Source organism: Amblyomma mixtum, chromosome 3 (genome assembly GCF_055824585.1).
Source record: "Amblyomma mixtum isolate Tamu chromosome 3, ASM5582458v1, whole genome shotgun sequence".
Classification (NCBI taxonomy): Eukaryota; Metazoa; Arthropoda; class Arachnida; order Ixodida; family Ixodidae; genus Amblyomma; species Amblyomma mixtum.
In genome coordinates, this window is record NC_143014.1 from 371,074,657 (window position 1) to 371,090,081 (window position 15,425).

Here is a 15,425-nt window from a genome sequence, read left to right on the forward strand (position 1 = left end):
TGGGAGTATGCAATTTTCTTCGCTCACGGATGGCGAATTAATGCATCAGCGTGATAGAAAAAAACAATTAATATGGGTGCATGTTTGTGGCACGTCGGTGAATGCTGAGATGGGGAAATATATTCTGAAACAATAATATTATAAGTGTTAACCAGCAGTTGATATAAAGATTTCAGTCGAGCCTTCTTTGCTCTTCTTGATAGTGTCGGAAGACCTGAAATAGCTTTAAATTTTGTTAATGCTTGTCTAGTGGCTGATTGCGGAAGCCAAACAGTGTGGGTGTACTCTTAGATACGCCTTAACTTTATTTTATGAGGTAAGAGCCTAGTCCATGCTGGTTCAAGCCGGATATATCTAAAAAAAATAGTATACGCCATGCTGCCAGAGATACTTTAGCGATGTGTGCGTCCCAACTGAATTCTGCGCTTGGTGCAACGCTGAGATATTTATGCTGGGAGGCTTTTGTAAGTGGAGTGCCGTAAATGCTGTAATTGAAGCACAATATGGTCGTCTGGACTTTTTATTTCTCTGCGTGTGAATACGTCGTCTAGAAATAGTTCGATGGTAGGTAATTTGACGAAGGCATCATTAATACAAGCTCGAAATAGTAACAGACCAAGGATGGAGTATAGCGGAATCGCCGAAGTAACCGCGCTTATTCTATTTCAAAGGTTACGAATTGAGAACGGGCAGTATTAAGGCGTACAGACATCAAAATTCCCGTGGTATGTTTTTGCCTTCGAATGACGTTTAAGACATTAGTAAACAATAATCACCACGTGAGATTCGCCTACGCTCAGTACATGAATTATAACTGAACTTATTCTTTCATTCAGTTAGGGTTACAACAATTGCAAATTCATTCATTTTCTGCAATTGCGGATCCTGGAGAAATTTAGGGCAGGACTTGCAATGAACTGAAACTACAATGCAGCGGTATTACTGCAGTTTTTTGTGCCTCGCGTGATCTCGTACTCGCTTGTGACGTCGCAACGATCACCTGAAAATAGAAACTGAAACTACGCGGGGGTAAAACACAGTTACAAATTATTTATTGATCACGGAGTAATTGCATGTGGAGATTCATGTTTACTAATGTCTTAAGTGTTTTCCAGAGCAAAAACACACTCCGAAAAATTTGATGTTTTCATTCCTTTAAACGAGCCGTCAACTTGCCCCTGTCCGATCATGCTAAGCAGCTTTACGATTTGTTTGTTATCGCATACGCACTCAAAAGCTTTACAAAAATATAGTAGTTCGAAGTCATTCTGATTGTAGTTGCTGATGCGAGTGCCAAGTCATGAACGCTTCAATTAACTGGGAGACGGTAGACAGGTGGCGGCGGAATTATGCTGGTCAGGTGCTATCAAGTTTTCAAGCTCTGGAAAATGTGTTACATGCTTTGAAATGAAGTGTTGTAAAACTTTACATGCTGTGCTAGCGAGTGAACTGAGTCTGATTTTGGCGCACTCCGAACGTCCCTGTCATTAAGGATTCTAATTATTTCTGCCTGCTTCCAGTCGTCCGATAGTCTTCATGATGAAAATGGGATATTACGGCGAGGTATCTGCTCCACCATTCTGTGTATCTTTTCAAAAACACGGAAAGCATGTAGCAGCGTTAAGACGGCGCAAGAGGAACGACACACGCACTTGTGCTGAATAGCAACCAAATGTTTATTTCGACGTCTAAGGCTGCTTATGAAGAAAACATGGCGAGCATCAATAAAATGACAGAGAAAAACAACCCACCCGGGAGGAATTATTCAGCACCACTGATCAAGAAATGCGTATTTTTGTAGGAAGAGAGCTGGCGCAAGTGTCTTTTTTTCCATACTGTAGACCTTGGAAATCAGCCTCAAGATCTCATCTTTATATCTGGCTATGACAGCCTTCCCATTAAAAACCGCTTCAAAATTTTCGCGCTCGTTCCTTGATGTCTTTATTCTGATGAGCGTATCTTGGATCCTATATGTTGGGCTTCTGGCTAAACAATGTGGTAAAGTTCTATAGAGCTGACAGAAAATTTAACCGCAATTTTCTGCTCTGGACTTGATGTTTACACTTCAGATGAGCATATGGTGCATCCTTGTGAGCCGTTCGTGGTGAAACAGTGTGATAGATTTTTCTAGAGTCCGGAGAGAAAATCTGCCGCCGGTTTTGTGGCATGCACTTGATGTTACGTTTCTGGTGCGTTTCGTTGTTTTCGTTTGACTTGCGTGCGTGCAAAGCACTTTGCATTGTCCAAACTGTGGAATGCATTTGCATTCTGTCACATGCTTCGCTAATGTCCCGTTTTTCGCGCCGTTTCATTCCTATAAACATGAACCAACTGGCCCAACAATTTTTCCTTTTTGCAGTTAGATCTTGTGTGTAATTTGAACATTGCTTAAAATGCAAGTAGAAGCTAACCAGCGAACCATGTTGTTGAAAGCCGCAAATTAAGAACTTTCAGAGATGCCTGAGCCACCCGTACACTTTCTGACTTGAATTCGCATTACATCATAGATGAAAGGCTGCCGTCTACCTTCCGTACTGCAGTTTCAGGAAAGCTGGCACACGTATTCCTGAAAAATAAAAGGCAAAATAAAAGCAACACACTGCGTTAGTAGGATGTCATTGTCGTTCCAATTTAACTGATAGAGACAAGGGTGCTTGATACAGCATAAGAGACATGTAGCGCCATTAGCAGGTGACGCGACGTGACAGCAGGAATTATTTCTGAACATTAAAATCGTACACGAATCTTTTCGCGAGATCGCAAGCCCAGCCTGAACAGGAAGACAATATGGCGTACTACGTCCCTTCGGTTTTCCTAGATATGCAGCCCTTTCCCGAACGAACGTAGTGCTTACTTGACTTACTTGACAGAGTGGTATTGGGCAGGGCAAAGTGCAGGGCAATGAAATACAAACGGGAAGCAGCTTAATGCACTGCAATACGGCAGCCAGCAGCAAAATAAGCCTTCGTAATTGGGCAAGAAGGTCACTTGCATGCTCTGCTGAAATTTGGCTTGAAGAATGCATACTAAGAATAACACAGCCGCGACGGCCTCCCGTGCGGTATTTTTCTCGGACGTCGAACGTTGGCTGTTTCATGATATCGTCGTTCACGGCAATATCGCGCACCGTTGTAACAGAACGGAAACGAATGAGCTAAAAAGAAGTAAAGCCTAGTTCACCGCCAGCCGCACCACAAATTTGAATCGTCTGAAGCCAGGTCCGAACAAACTAGTCTGCCACGTGACTTGCAGGAGGGGGCAAACCTACAAAGCGCTGAAAAGTGCTGCCTTTCTGCCTTCTTAACTTCAGCGCCCCGCATCCCGTCTCCCGGGTCTCTTGTTCCCAGCTCCCCGCTCCCACGAGGATGTCTCCAAGCTCGTGGACTGCCGTAGGTATGCCACACGGCTGACCCGGCTGCACGTAGGGGAGGGGGGGAGGAGTTTTTAAAGAGGTGCAGCGCCTTCGTATATGTGTTTGGGATTTGTTTCCTTTAGTTTCTTTTTTTCGCGCGCCTTTGTGAGAGACCTAGATTTTTTTCTGTACTTTTCTGAGGGCCGAAAAGAATCCTGTCACGAAAAAGGAAGCAAAGAAACGCCTATTTCCCCTGTTTTCTCCTTGTTGCACGAGCATCTTAATCAGCGCAAATTGCAAGTATGTGCGCAAAAATGCGGACTTATGCAGACCATCATTTTTTTCGCATGGTATGAATAATGCGGTTTCTTTCCTGGCATGTGCGTGATTTCGAAAATAAATCCTGATAAGTAGGCGGGCTGTGTTATTTCTTCATGCACGACAAGCTTTAGCGCATGCATCCGCTTCGAATAGTTTCCGAAGTTCAAAAAATTTCAGTTCTTTGTTGTCTTATTTTTTCACTCTCTTTTTCATTGCGTTGAGCACTTTTTTCTTATACTCCTGCTTGCTTTCGAAACTCCTTCTCGACTGAAACGCGCGGAAGCAGGACCTGCTAGCAGAAAGCCCTTTAGTCCAGTCTTATTCTAATCTTCAGGCTCAATCCATTCTTATTGGAGTCTTAATCTGCCCTAGCTGATAAGTCGTTTGCACGAAAGAAATTAGACTTGTACAAGAGAGCAAATAAAGGTTTAAATAAGACTGGTATCAAGGCTGCTCCGAGCAGTCTCATCCAAACCTTGTCCTGTCTTATTAAGCATTACCGCCCTGCGCTTGGTCCGCCTCCAGATGCTCGCCGAGCACCCGCTGCGCCGCGAACGTGTTTCGCAACTGGACGAATCCTCTTGACCCGTTCAGCGACAAGCAGCTGCAGCGACGTTTACACCTCGGCCAAGACGGCATAGCCTCCGAGCTTCTTCGCTCCGAAATCGAGCACCCGCCGACGAACTTTCTTACCCCTGCCGGAGATATGATCGGTGCCCACAAGTCCACAGCACGCCGCACTGTACGCCGAGTTGCTTTCGCCCTCGTCCGCCACAGAAGAGAATGGATTAGGTAAGCTGTTTCTTATCTTGTGTTCTTCATTGTTTCCTTGCCGAAGGCTTCCTTTGAATAGGCCTCGCATTCTAACTAGCTGCACGGCAGAACAGCTCCCTTACATACCATGTCTCGAATGAGTTCCTGTTCTGCATGTACAGGACTTAAAACGAACAGATCTCAAGTAGCTAGAAGGTATAAATCGACACGAATAATGTTTTGAGGTACAAGAGCACAGTTCATGACTTTATGCGATAGCGAAAGGATAGTTCACTATAGTAAGGGCCTCGTGCCTCAGGAAAGCCGGCGTCGGCGTGACGGAAAAGTCTGGATTGGCCGAAAAGGTGGCTGTTGCACGAGGCTGCTAAAGATGGCCCCAGCCACACCAGCGGCGCATTGATCTTCAGCGATCGGAGCCACCGCGACCAACGCGCCAAGCGCATGGGCCCTCGCCCGCCGTCCTCCTCCTCAGCGTCATACAAACACGCAGCCGTCGACGACTCACGTTGCAAGCGTCGCCTCTCAAGCTGCTACGCACCACACCCGTCGCTGTAGTCGTAGTAACCACACCTATGCAGCGTGCTCAGGAATCAAACCCCTGACCCTCGGGTTGCGAGTCAGACAACGCTACCGCTGCGCCTCGCAGGCACGTTCGTACGGCTTGGTTAAAGCAGGGCCTCAGATGTATGACGTGTGGTCAATCACATAATTATTGTTATTGTGAAAGAGGAAACAGTGTCCGTGTCTGCGTGGGCAAGACGAACCGCTGTCGCGTCTTACCCTGAAAAGCGGAACTTAAGCATGCGCCAACATTTTTCTTGTTTGGAGTCGACGTCATGTGACTGTGCGATGGTCAGCGTGAAATTAACTGCATGTACGTGTTCCTTCATTTAGTATGTCCGCGTGCGAGTGTGTGCAAGTCCGCTCTTGACATCCGCCTAGAACTTACGATGACCACCCTCATTTTCTTCCCCGCTCGTCGTCTCCTAGCCAGCTGCGGGAGGCGGCTTCTACGCAGTCGCCGATTCCTCGCACGTCGTGGGTGCACTCAACGGCCCCTATGTGCGGATACAGGCTCCCGAACAGCATCAAGATGCCTAAGTCAACCGCTACGTCCACCATTCGGGCCGCCACGGTGGCTCAGAGGTTATGGCGCTCGCCCGCTGACTCGAAAGATGCGGGTTCGATCCCGGCTGCTGTGGTCGAATTTCGATGCAGGCAAAATTTCAGAGGCCCGTCTACTGTGCATGTCTGTGCACGTTAAAGAACTACAGGCGCTGTTTAAATAGGGCCTTCACTCCAATGAGGAAAGCCCGGTGAGGAGGAAGAGCGTGAAGTGGAAAAGATGTAGGATGGGGAGCATGAATATTGCCCAGGCATGATGGCTTCCGAAGAGGGTTAAGCGGTTGACCGAAAAAACAAAACTGTGCAAAAGAAATGCGCCAGCACAGCAGAAATAAATTCGAGGGGTGGGGAGACAGAGAACGTTAGCTTCAAAGGCTGCGTGTACACAAATGGGGAGCCGCGAAGGTGGCATGGTATGGCAGTAAGACTGAACGAAATACCGGGAATCGGGGAAAAATGAGAGAGGGGTGCAGAAAAAGAGCCAAAGGAATGGAGGAAGGGAGTGAGAAAACGAATGGTTCCTTAGAAACAGCAGCAGGTGGGTAAAAGAAGGTGAGAATAAGCGATAATAAAATGAAAAAAAGAGAAAGAAGGCAGAAGAGGACAGGTAAGGTCTGCACGGTGAAAGAAACGAAAAAGAGGTGATATGGAGTCCTGAAAACACCAGGGTAATGATTTTTTAGTGCGCTAGCACTGATAGTGGCCATTTCCCGCATTTAACCGTCGCCTATTTTTCTGTCTGGTTGTTTGAAGCCGGTTTTGTGGCAGGCTGCTCGCCTGCCCAGGTATATATATATATATATATATATATATATATATATGTATAAGAAGGGGGTGAAGATCGGATGGATCCGGTAGAACATAAACGTAATTCGGTTGACACACGGTAGAAAAACAACAACTTTATTCTAACGTTTCGACCAGGGTCTGGCCTTCGTCAGAGACTCTGACGAAGGCCAGACCCTGGTCGAAACGTTAGAATAAAGTTGTTGTTTTTCTACCGTGTGTCAACCGAATTACGTTTATATATATGCATATATATATATATATATATATATATATATATATATATATATATATATATACGCGCACATAGCAACCTGCCCACCGTGTCAGGCGGCAGCTCATCTAATCATGCAACCCAACCCAAGCAACCTCAGTCCCACGAATGGCAGCACCTGCCATCCTACAGCATTGGCGCACCGCTTGACTGCTGCACCACTGCGCCAGGAGCGGGATGAGGACTCCCAGGGATCTGTGAATGGAGAGAATGACCACATCCGCATATATGGACATCAACCCATTAACGTCATACGAAAAACTGCCATCTGTGAACACTGCATCTTAGCAACTCAACCAAATGAGAAAGCGAACTGCTCACGCGCCTAATTCGCATTTGGCCTAACTACAATAACTGATCATCATTTTTTTTCGTATTATTGTTTCTTTGACCACGTGCAAGGTCTTCTTTAGAATTACATTAGTTCCGGAATGTCCCGGGGAGATTTTAAGTTTACCTCGGCGATGTTGATCCCTGCTGGTTTGTAGGGTTCTAAAATTGTGGATTCAAAATGCCCCACTGTATTATCTATTCCTTGCAGTTTTGAAGCCTGATTATGGGAGAATAAATAGTTTAAGTTTATCTTTCAACTAATCATTCTGCAATCAGGCTTCATAAACCGAAGTGTAGAAAATACAGAAAGGCATTCCTTATCAATAAATTTAAAACCTTACAGCCAGCAGGGATCATCATCTACTGAGTAAACATATTGTGACGAAGACGAAGCTGGCAGTGGCGCGGGACGGAGCGCCCGCGCTAGGCCAGCGGCCATTAAAATCATCTCATAGCCATGGTTCACCACGTCTCATTCTTCGGCTGGCCGCCGCGTAACATTTGGTGTGAGGTGCTGGGGTCCCTTCATCGCCATCCTGGTCACGGAGCTTCGGCGTCCTGGGCCTGCCGTGGACATCGGCCGTGAGTACCTGGTCAGCGCCGCACGGCCGTGCCCCAGCCCGACCGACCTGAACCGACCTCGACGCTCACCCCAGCCCCGTCCCCCGCCCGGACCACACTACACGACGACCCAAGACCCGACGGACCCAAGACCCGACGGAAACAAGACCCCACCGACCCAAGGCCCCACTGACCCAAACGTGAAGACACCGTCCCCCTGCCTCTGCCGTTCGGTGCGTCCAGAGACCTCGGCCGTCAGCTCCTGGCACCCTACGGCCCGGATGCTTCGTGGACAAGGACTCATTCTCTCATCTTTCTCATCGTGGCGGCCAGCACTGCACCATCTTCTACATATTGTTCGATCCTTCACTCAAGACCATCGCCACTTCGCCGTCTGTTCGTCACCGATCGGGACGATCGCTCGGAGGCCCCGGGTAGTGTGACGAAGACGAAGCTGGCAGTGGCGCGGGACGGAGCGCCCGCGCTAGGCCAGCGGCCATTAAAATCATCTCATAGCCATGGTTCACCACGTCTCATTCTTCGGCTGGCCGCCGCGTAACAATATAATCTCTGCGGTCCATTCTGGCAGTGCAGTAATTCTTTAAAAAGATCTCTCACGTGTTCAACGAAAAAATAATACAAAAATTCATTCCACCGGTGTTTTCAGATCGCGTTATTGTTTCTGGAACTCTATCCCCTCCTTCCTGTTCTCTTCTTCCTTTTATTTTTTAATTTCTTAGTTTTACTGCTGTTTATTGTTAACTACTTTTACTTTATGCTGTGCAGCACCTTCCATCATTTCTCTTCAACCCTTTGCTTTCGCAATCCCCTGCCACCCCTTGTTTTTGCTCTTGTTCTGCACCCTTCTGTCTTTTTTTTCGGCTCTTGTTTTTCGTTCGGCGTTACTGCTTAATTGTGTTCAAGCTTTTCCAGGTCAGCCCAACCAGTCATACCATGCCGCCTGTCGCAGCTCCTGAGGACACACGGCCTTTCAGCTCGCATTCGCTATCTCTCCACCCTCCCCAGCCGCCGGATTCCTTTCTGCTGTGCTGGCGTATTTCTTTCCACAGTTTTGTTTTGCAGGTTAACCGACTAATTCTCTTTAGCAGCCATCATGCCTGGACAAGGTTCAGGCTCCTCATCTTAACGCCCTTCCCACTGCACTCCCCCCCCCCCCCCCTCGCCGGGCCTTCGTAGTCGTAGTGAAGACCCTATTTAAAGCCTGCCAATGATGAACGCATTGCCCATACAAACACAAGTCCTCTTTTTGACAAGTTGGCGAGCTTCCTGACACTTTCGCTTCCCTTGTTCAATTTGTGATGGCTGTCGATGGCAAGACAGTGCAAAATGTACTGGTGCGGCAACACTTTTTTCGTTGAAGTATCAAACTTTGGACTTCATTTCTCAGATAAGTAAAAAAGAAAATATGTTACCTCCTGAATTCCTTATAACATATCTTGCCCCGGATTGCATAAATTCCCTTCCTGATTGTGCTATGCTTTTGTCATAATCGTTGACAAACTGGACAGTGAATAAAAGTGCGGTTTATTTTTATTGCATACCCAGAGAAAAAGTAAAATGCCGGAAACGTATAAAAGCGGAGAAAGAAACAAGTATTACCAAACATACAAAACACATTTACTCGTGCAGAGCATTCCATTAAAATATATGAAGCTTGGGTGCAAAAATGGCTGAGCCTTCAAACGAAGGTTCGAACAGAATCATTTTGCCAGCATTCTGCTAGTAGAAGTAAGGAATTATATCACATGAAACATCATGTCCTGGGGAGCATTGCTTGCTTCTTGACGGAACTATTGCAGAATGACTTGCAACATCGCAGATAATTGTGCTGTTAGAAACGTGAAAACTGCAGTGTGATAACACATGGCAGTCAAAGAAAAACTTGTGCTGTAACTACCGTTTTGTACTTGACGAGTTTCAAAAAAGCGCATGAACGTACTTAATGCTAACCGCATTTCAAGTAAGTGCCCATGTGGTAATCTTTGACAGAAAAAATTATTGAGCCTTTAAACAATAACCTTTACGCTCAAAGTGGTGCATATAGCCCAAAGAGGACAAGTTAGAAAAGGGAATTGTGGCTCTTGAAAGGATGTCAGGTATGAAGAGGAAACCTGTACACTTGAGTATGGCATGTTGCTTGCTTCAAGAAAGGATTGAAACAACATATACTACCTAGTGGTATGCTATGGTCTGGTGTACAATGAGGTGCCATTCTAGACAAATACAAAATTATACTTGAAATTCTTTGCAAATAAGCAGTAACTAAAAAAAGCCTCTGAATACACTTGCTGCTTCTGGGTGTTTCATTTATGTTGAACTTTGGTACAGAAAATTATTTTTCCCTGTTTCTTGAAGGCTGTAGATAGCGACACAAACACCGAGCCTTTCCTTTCCCTACGGTAGTATACCTAATTATTGTTGGCGCATTGCAGTTAGTACCAAAGCATTGAAGAGAGTTTAACTCCAGCTCAGGCTTTCCTATATAGAGCTTACAGCATCATTTTTCAAGCTGGAGGATTTCTTCCTCTGAGTGCGCTTGTGCGGGTCTGTCTTTCATCGCTCATACACGTTGAGCTTTCTGTGTGCTTCTGCGGCTGCCCTAAGTGCATCTGCAGCCTGACCAAATTTATCCATTGCTGTAACCATTGCTGCATTGCTGTAACTGAGGTCTTCGCAGGTGTCAGCAGCAACTGCTACTTTTGCTGGTGCTTGTGCTGCAGCTCCTGCTGTGGTTAGCTCAGTGCGTACAGCTCGCCTTGTAGCAGTGTGTGTTCCACTCAGCGTTGCTCCTGTTGAGCTAAATGGCTTTTTGAAGGTTCTGGGCTTGTTGTGCTGGCCGTGACAAGCATACAGGCTTGCGGCATCACTGTTGGTGCCCTGCCGAACGTGGAGCTAGTTGGCTTGCTGCTGCCGATGACTGTCCTGCGGTGGCCGCTACTGCTGTTCCTTGCCCCCTCTCTGGCTCTTGAATAGGCGCGTCTTACCGGAATGATGTGTCATCCCGTGCTCGCCTGCCTGTGTTTCTAACTTCCGAGCCCACACTTTCCCGTGTAGTTTGGTTGGGTGTAGGGAATAAAACATCGCTTAATCCACCCCGTCTAGTGGGAGTGCATAATCACTGCAAACCTGCGTGCTAGTGCTGCTCTTTTGCTGCTCTGGTTCCTCAGGAGGGCGTTGTACGAGTATATGCAGGGCGTCGCTGTCTTCAAAAGACCTGGGCGAATGATTTGTAGTTTTAGGATTGTGTAGACCAACACGAAAGTTTGTATTGATTAGACTGCTGGTGGGAACGTATGCCTGTTTGCAGACAAATCAGCTGCGTGGAGAGACTGAAGTTTAGTGCCTTGAGGTTGAATATATCTTTGTACAAGAAGCGCAGCAGCGCCGTCGGCTTCGGACTGCGATTATCTTTCTTGACGAACTGCACCAAGTGTCGAAAATGTGGCGGTTTTACTGTGGTAACTTTTTCCTGAGAAAATTAGCGCGTCTATATAGAATATCTGCTCATAAATCATGCTTCGCAATCTAGACAGAAAAATCTATTCACCTGAGCCCCTTTTATGTGTGTGTATGTGCTCGTGTTCTCCTATTCTGCCCTGTTCTAGCACATGTTGCAGAGCAGCAACTTTAAAAAATTATGTGACACCAGTTGGAACACTACGACCCCATTTTCTAGTGACTGACATGATGGCTGTCGGTGACTGCGGCTCGCTGTGCAGAGGGAGCTAGTAAACTTACTCGTCTTGGTGTAAGTTACCTGGTATGCCCTCCTTCATGGGGTTTTCAAAGCTGATGATGCCTCTGGCAGCCTCCACTAGGACTGGCAGCTCGTATTCATCGCAGCAGGCGCCTGCATATATTCACGGATATTGCGTTAGGAATTCAACGCAAGCATTTTGTTAAATACTCAGCATTATGTGGAGTAGACTGCAAAATGCCACGCCCAGTTCCCGCAGCTAATGTTCTGCCCGGTAGACTTTATTTTCGTACATCTCTACGGCACATACAAATGCTATAGAAAAGTTCACGATACTGATGATACATTTGCAACATCACTTTTTGATTCTTGTACTGAGGATTGCTTGTGGTATGCTGAGGGTGCAGTTTGTTGTGTGCGCTGCGTTTTCGAAATTTGCTGTTGCCTGTGAGTACTCCAAGGACTCTAGTATTACTGAGCCAAGTACTGCTATGCATGTGACTTTTCTAATTCACTTCCTTTCATTACCGCATAAATATTCGCTGCTTTTTCCCCAATTTCTGTGCAATAAACTTTCCCTTTGTCTTGAAGGCCTGTAATGTTGTGTTCTCTGATGTCCGTTGACTGCCTAGAGTGGCAGTCGCTGGTCATGCATTTGCAATACATAATGAATGAAGTACAAGAAATTGTTTAAAATCTTGCTACCCAAGATCACAATAAGTAGGTGTTGCAAGTGTTGCAAGTATATAACAACTGTATATTACCGGTACTCTCCTACGGGGCAAAACGTGGAGGGTAATGAAAAGGCTTCCTCTTTAGGACAACTCAGCGACCTATGAAAAGAAAAATGATAGGTGTAACGTTAAGAGACAGGAAGAGGGCATAGTTGGTCAGGGAACAAACGAGGGTTAATGAAAATCAGGTTAGTGAAAATCAAGAGGGAGAAATGGGCTTGGGCAGGGCTTGTAACGCGAAGGCAAGAAACCGATGGTTCTAAGGGTAGCGGAGTGGATTCCAAGAGAAGGCAAGCGTAGCAAGGGGCGGCAGAAAGTTAAGTGGGCGGATGAGATTAATAAGTTTGCAGGGATACGGGTGGCCGCAGCTGGCACAGGACAGGGTTATAGATATGGGATTGGCCCTTGCCCTGTAGTTGGCACAGTCAGGTTGATGATGATGATGCAAGTGGAATGACAGCTGTGAGAGAAGGTAGTTGTTGCCGGGCACGCTTTGCTGCTTTTGCTATTTTTAAGAGATGGAAGGAAAGACAGCACACTAATTTTCCGCAATTTACAACAAATAGTTATTTAAGTGAGTATGTCACACCTAAATATCAATTTTTTTACTTCACTATCATTGTACAGGGGCAAATAAACAAGGAGACTGTAGTGTATCCCCGCAAATGTTTCGCATTTTCAAGAATGCAGGAACCTCAAAAAAGGGATAACGGGGGTTTCCATCGCTGCTCACATTTGTGGAGCGTAGGTTTCGCAACACAGGATTTCGTCAGGCCTGTGCAGACGGTCTGTGGAGAGGGTCGGCGGAAAAGATTTCCCCACTGTCGCAGCTACGCAAGCTTTCCCCTCTGAGACGGTCTTTGTTTTATGAAAAAAATCTGCTTTAAGCTTGGAAGGTTGCCGGTCGACAATTCATTTTTGCTCAGCAATTACATTTTTGTTGGTATTGTGGCGCAGTCAAAAAGGTATGATGTTACACATACGGCGTGATATTCTATTCACTTCTCCCGGCATTTCTCCATCATTAACAAGACGCTACCTACTACTTCCCACTAGCACTTTGTCGGGGTGGCAACGGAAGAGACGCATTATTTGTTTATTCCTGTTTGGTTGTCCAGTCAACGTATTCGTCACTCTGTGACTTCATGTTTTTGAAATCGCCTTTTTAATTCATGTAAGTGAAAGTAAGCACTTTCCACGAGTCAATCTCGGCCGAGCCAATAGCTGCAAGACGTTTCCTGCTCGCGGTTTCTCTTTTCGGCTTTCTTTTCTCCTTGTTACTCTAGATGTGTTCAGCAGGATCTATGCTTGGAATCAAATAAAAAAAAAGAGCTACAGGTAATGTTTACCACATTCGAATCAGTGCGAATGCACAGATTTCTTCTGCATAGAAGACGACGATGAGCGGGCATGCAGTGCACAGGGCAGGAGCGCTCGCGCTACAGGAACAGACTATGCGACAACGAACGATTGTCCTCGCGGTTGGTACCCATTGGATTAGTGCTTACGCACTAATAACTTCATTTCAGCGTCAACAGCGAAATTGCAATACCCGTGATGCTACGGGTTCCTAGCAAACATTCTGTAATGGCCTCACAATGGCCACCACCCTGTTCACAAAGCAAAACAACAGTGAACAAAAAGAACAAAATAAAAAAAAGTCTTGTAAGCATAGCTACGGTTCTTTATAGACATCACGCGACCGGACTGAAACAGCAGGCACAAAATTGCATTTGATTTATTTATTTGCCCACAATGTCAATCCAATGGGGATTTTAAAAGCGAGGGCATTTAGTACAAAACATATCAAGGAAAAAACACAACAACGTTAGCAAATGACTGATACACACTGTGTAAACCACGAGAAAACATAAAGGTAATAGAGGGCGATAAACTGCCCACTTAACTAATCCTCTTTAGCACAGAATACAGTTTTAACGATAACTTCAGTAACTACATTAGACTGTTGTATAGATTATTTTGACGCGCCAACGGAGGAGTTGAGTTTATGGTAGTAAGTACATCAACATTTGGCGGCCACTGTACGGGTGTAGGGAATCATCGAAATCTGACTGCTTCGTGTGCTATATGGCATTCGTACCCCTGCGAATCCTCCGTTTGATAACCAATGGAAGCAACAGCATTTTATGTTCACATCTATAGAACTTTGCTCTCATGATTGGTACGCGAAACTGAATATTTATAAATCGGAACCTTTACTCGAGGGTTGTAACGGGAACGAGGGGACTATTTTGGAGGCTTCACTTTCAAGCAGCCTTGTGTACACGATCACTGCTCTCTTCGCAGGCTTTAAACTGCGTATTCCTGAGCTTGACAGCGTTGCAATGCTCACGAGGTCAGTCGTCATTGTCCGCTTTCTTAATTAGTTGCCCCGGAGAGTGCTTTTGCGGGAACTGTAACAGCTGTTCATGTACTTGCGCATCCGGACAAACGTCGCAAAGCAGCTCTATTACAGCCAGCCGGCCACGGTTTGCGGGGCGGGGGGAAATTCCGTCCCGCCACCGAGCGAGGCCATTCTTGCGGCGCTCGCCGACAGATGGCGCAGTGTGTCCGTGCGGGAGACGTTTTGTGCGGCGCCAGCCGCGGCTTCATGCGAACTTATTCCTCCTTGGAACTTTCCTGCTTGGCGCCGCTCCTCGCTAGGCGCATCGCGCTGCTTGTGTGTGTGTTCAGATGGCGGACACAGAACAGCCTCGAAGTCATGCGAAGTGGATACGCTCTTTCTTTTTCCGCGCAACTATGTCCACACTTACTGTAATCTACAAGCATGTGTAACCATGGGTTGTTCCGGCTGCTCAAGCATATTAGGATTGCGATACGTTGCTTTTGTCCGAGATCCCGAAGTGTACTGTTGGGTCACTGGCAGCGTGAGCATTTTTGCTTTACCTTCTCAGCTTGAATACCAGGTTTAAATAGCGCGCAGGAAATTTTGCCGATACTAAAACAGTCGCATGTGCACTTTGTCGTCTGCAGTGTGTGGTCTGGGATCTACATTACCAGCTCGAGTCGCAGTCACTTCCATAACAGTTGAAAAATGCTAACTTTTTATAGGCATCTCGTTTCAAGCGTTTCGCAGGCAGTTCAGCCTATGAAGCCCGAAAAAGCGCCTCAGAAAGTGTTTGCTGGTTGTGAAGAGTGCCGTTAACAAACTGGAAAAATCGCACCTCTGCCCTAGATCTATGCTTTGCTTGAGTCGAGTAGGATCGCTCTAAAGGTCATCCGTTTAGAAAAGTCAGGCGATCTAACCAGGCTAAGCGAGTTGCGCTGGTACTAAGGATTCTGGTGGCGAAATTTCGCGCATCATGAAAGCTATTTCTGGCCGTTGTTTAGTCATTCTTGAGAACATATTGTTGCGAAGTTTGGGCCCTTTGGGTAACTGCTTGCTTTTTTCGCGCCCCTACTGGCACAACTTCGACAAGCCAGCGA

General features: G+C 46.3%; 2 long non-coding RNA genes across 7 annotated transcripts in view; one reads left to right on the forward strand and one right to left on the reverse strand.

The window, feature by feature from the left end:
- Window positions 1–15,425, forward strand: part of LOC149356766 (uncharacterized) — a 198,019-nt gene that overhangs the window by 8,790 nt on the left and 173,804 nt on the right. The window lies entirely within an intron of this gene.
- LOC149356767 (uncharacterized) lies at window positions 1,639–14,462 on the reverse strand. The gene is made up of 4 exons (XR_016291688.1): window positions 14,332–14,462; window positions 11,305–11,397; window positions 6,751–6,827; window positions 1,639–2,566 (listed from the first exon to the last, which is right to left on the reverse strand). It is a non-coding gene; the product is annotated as an uncharacterized LOC149356767 (long non-coding RNA).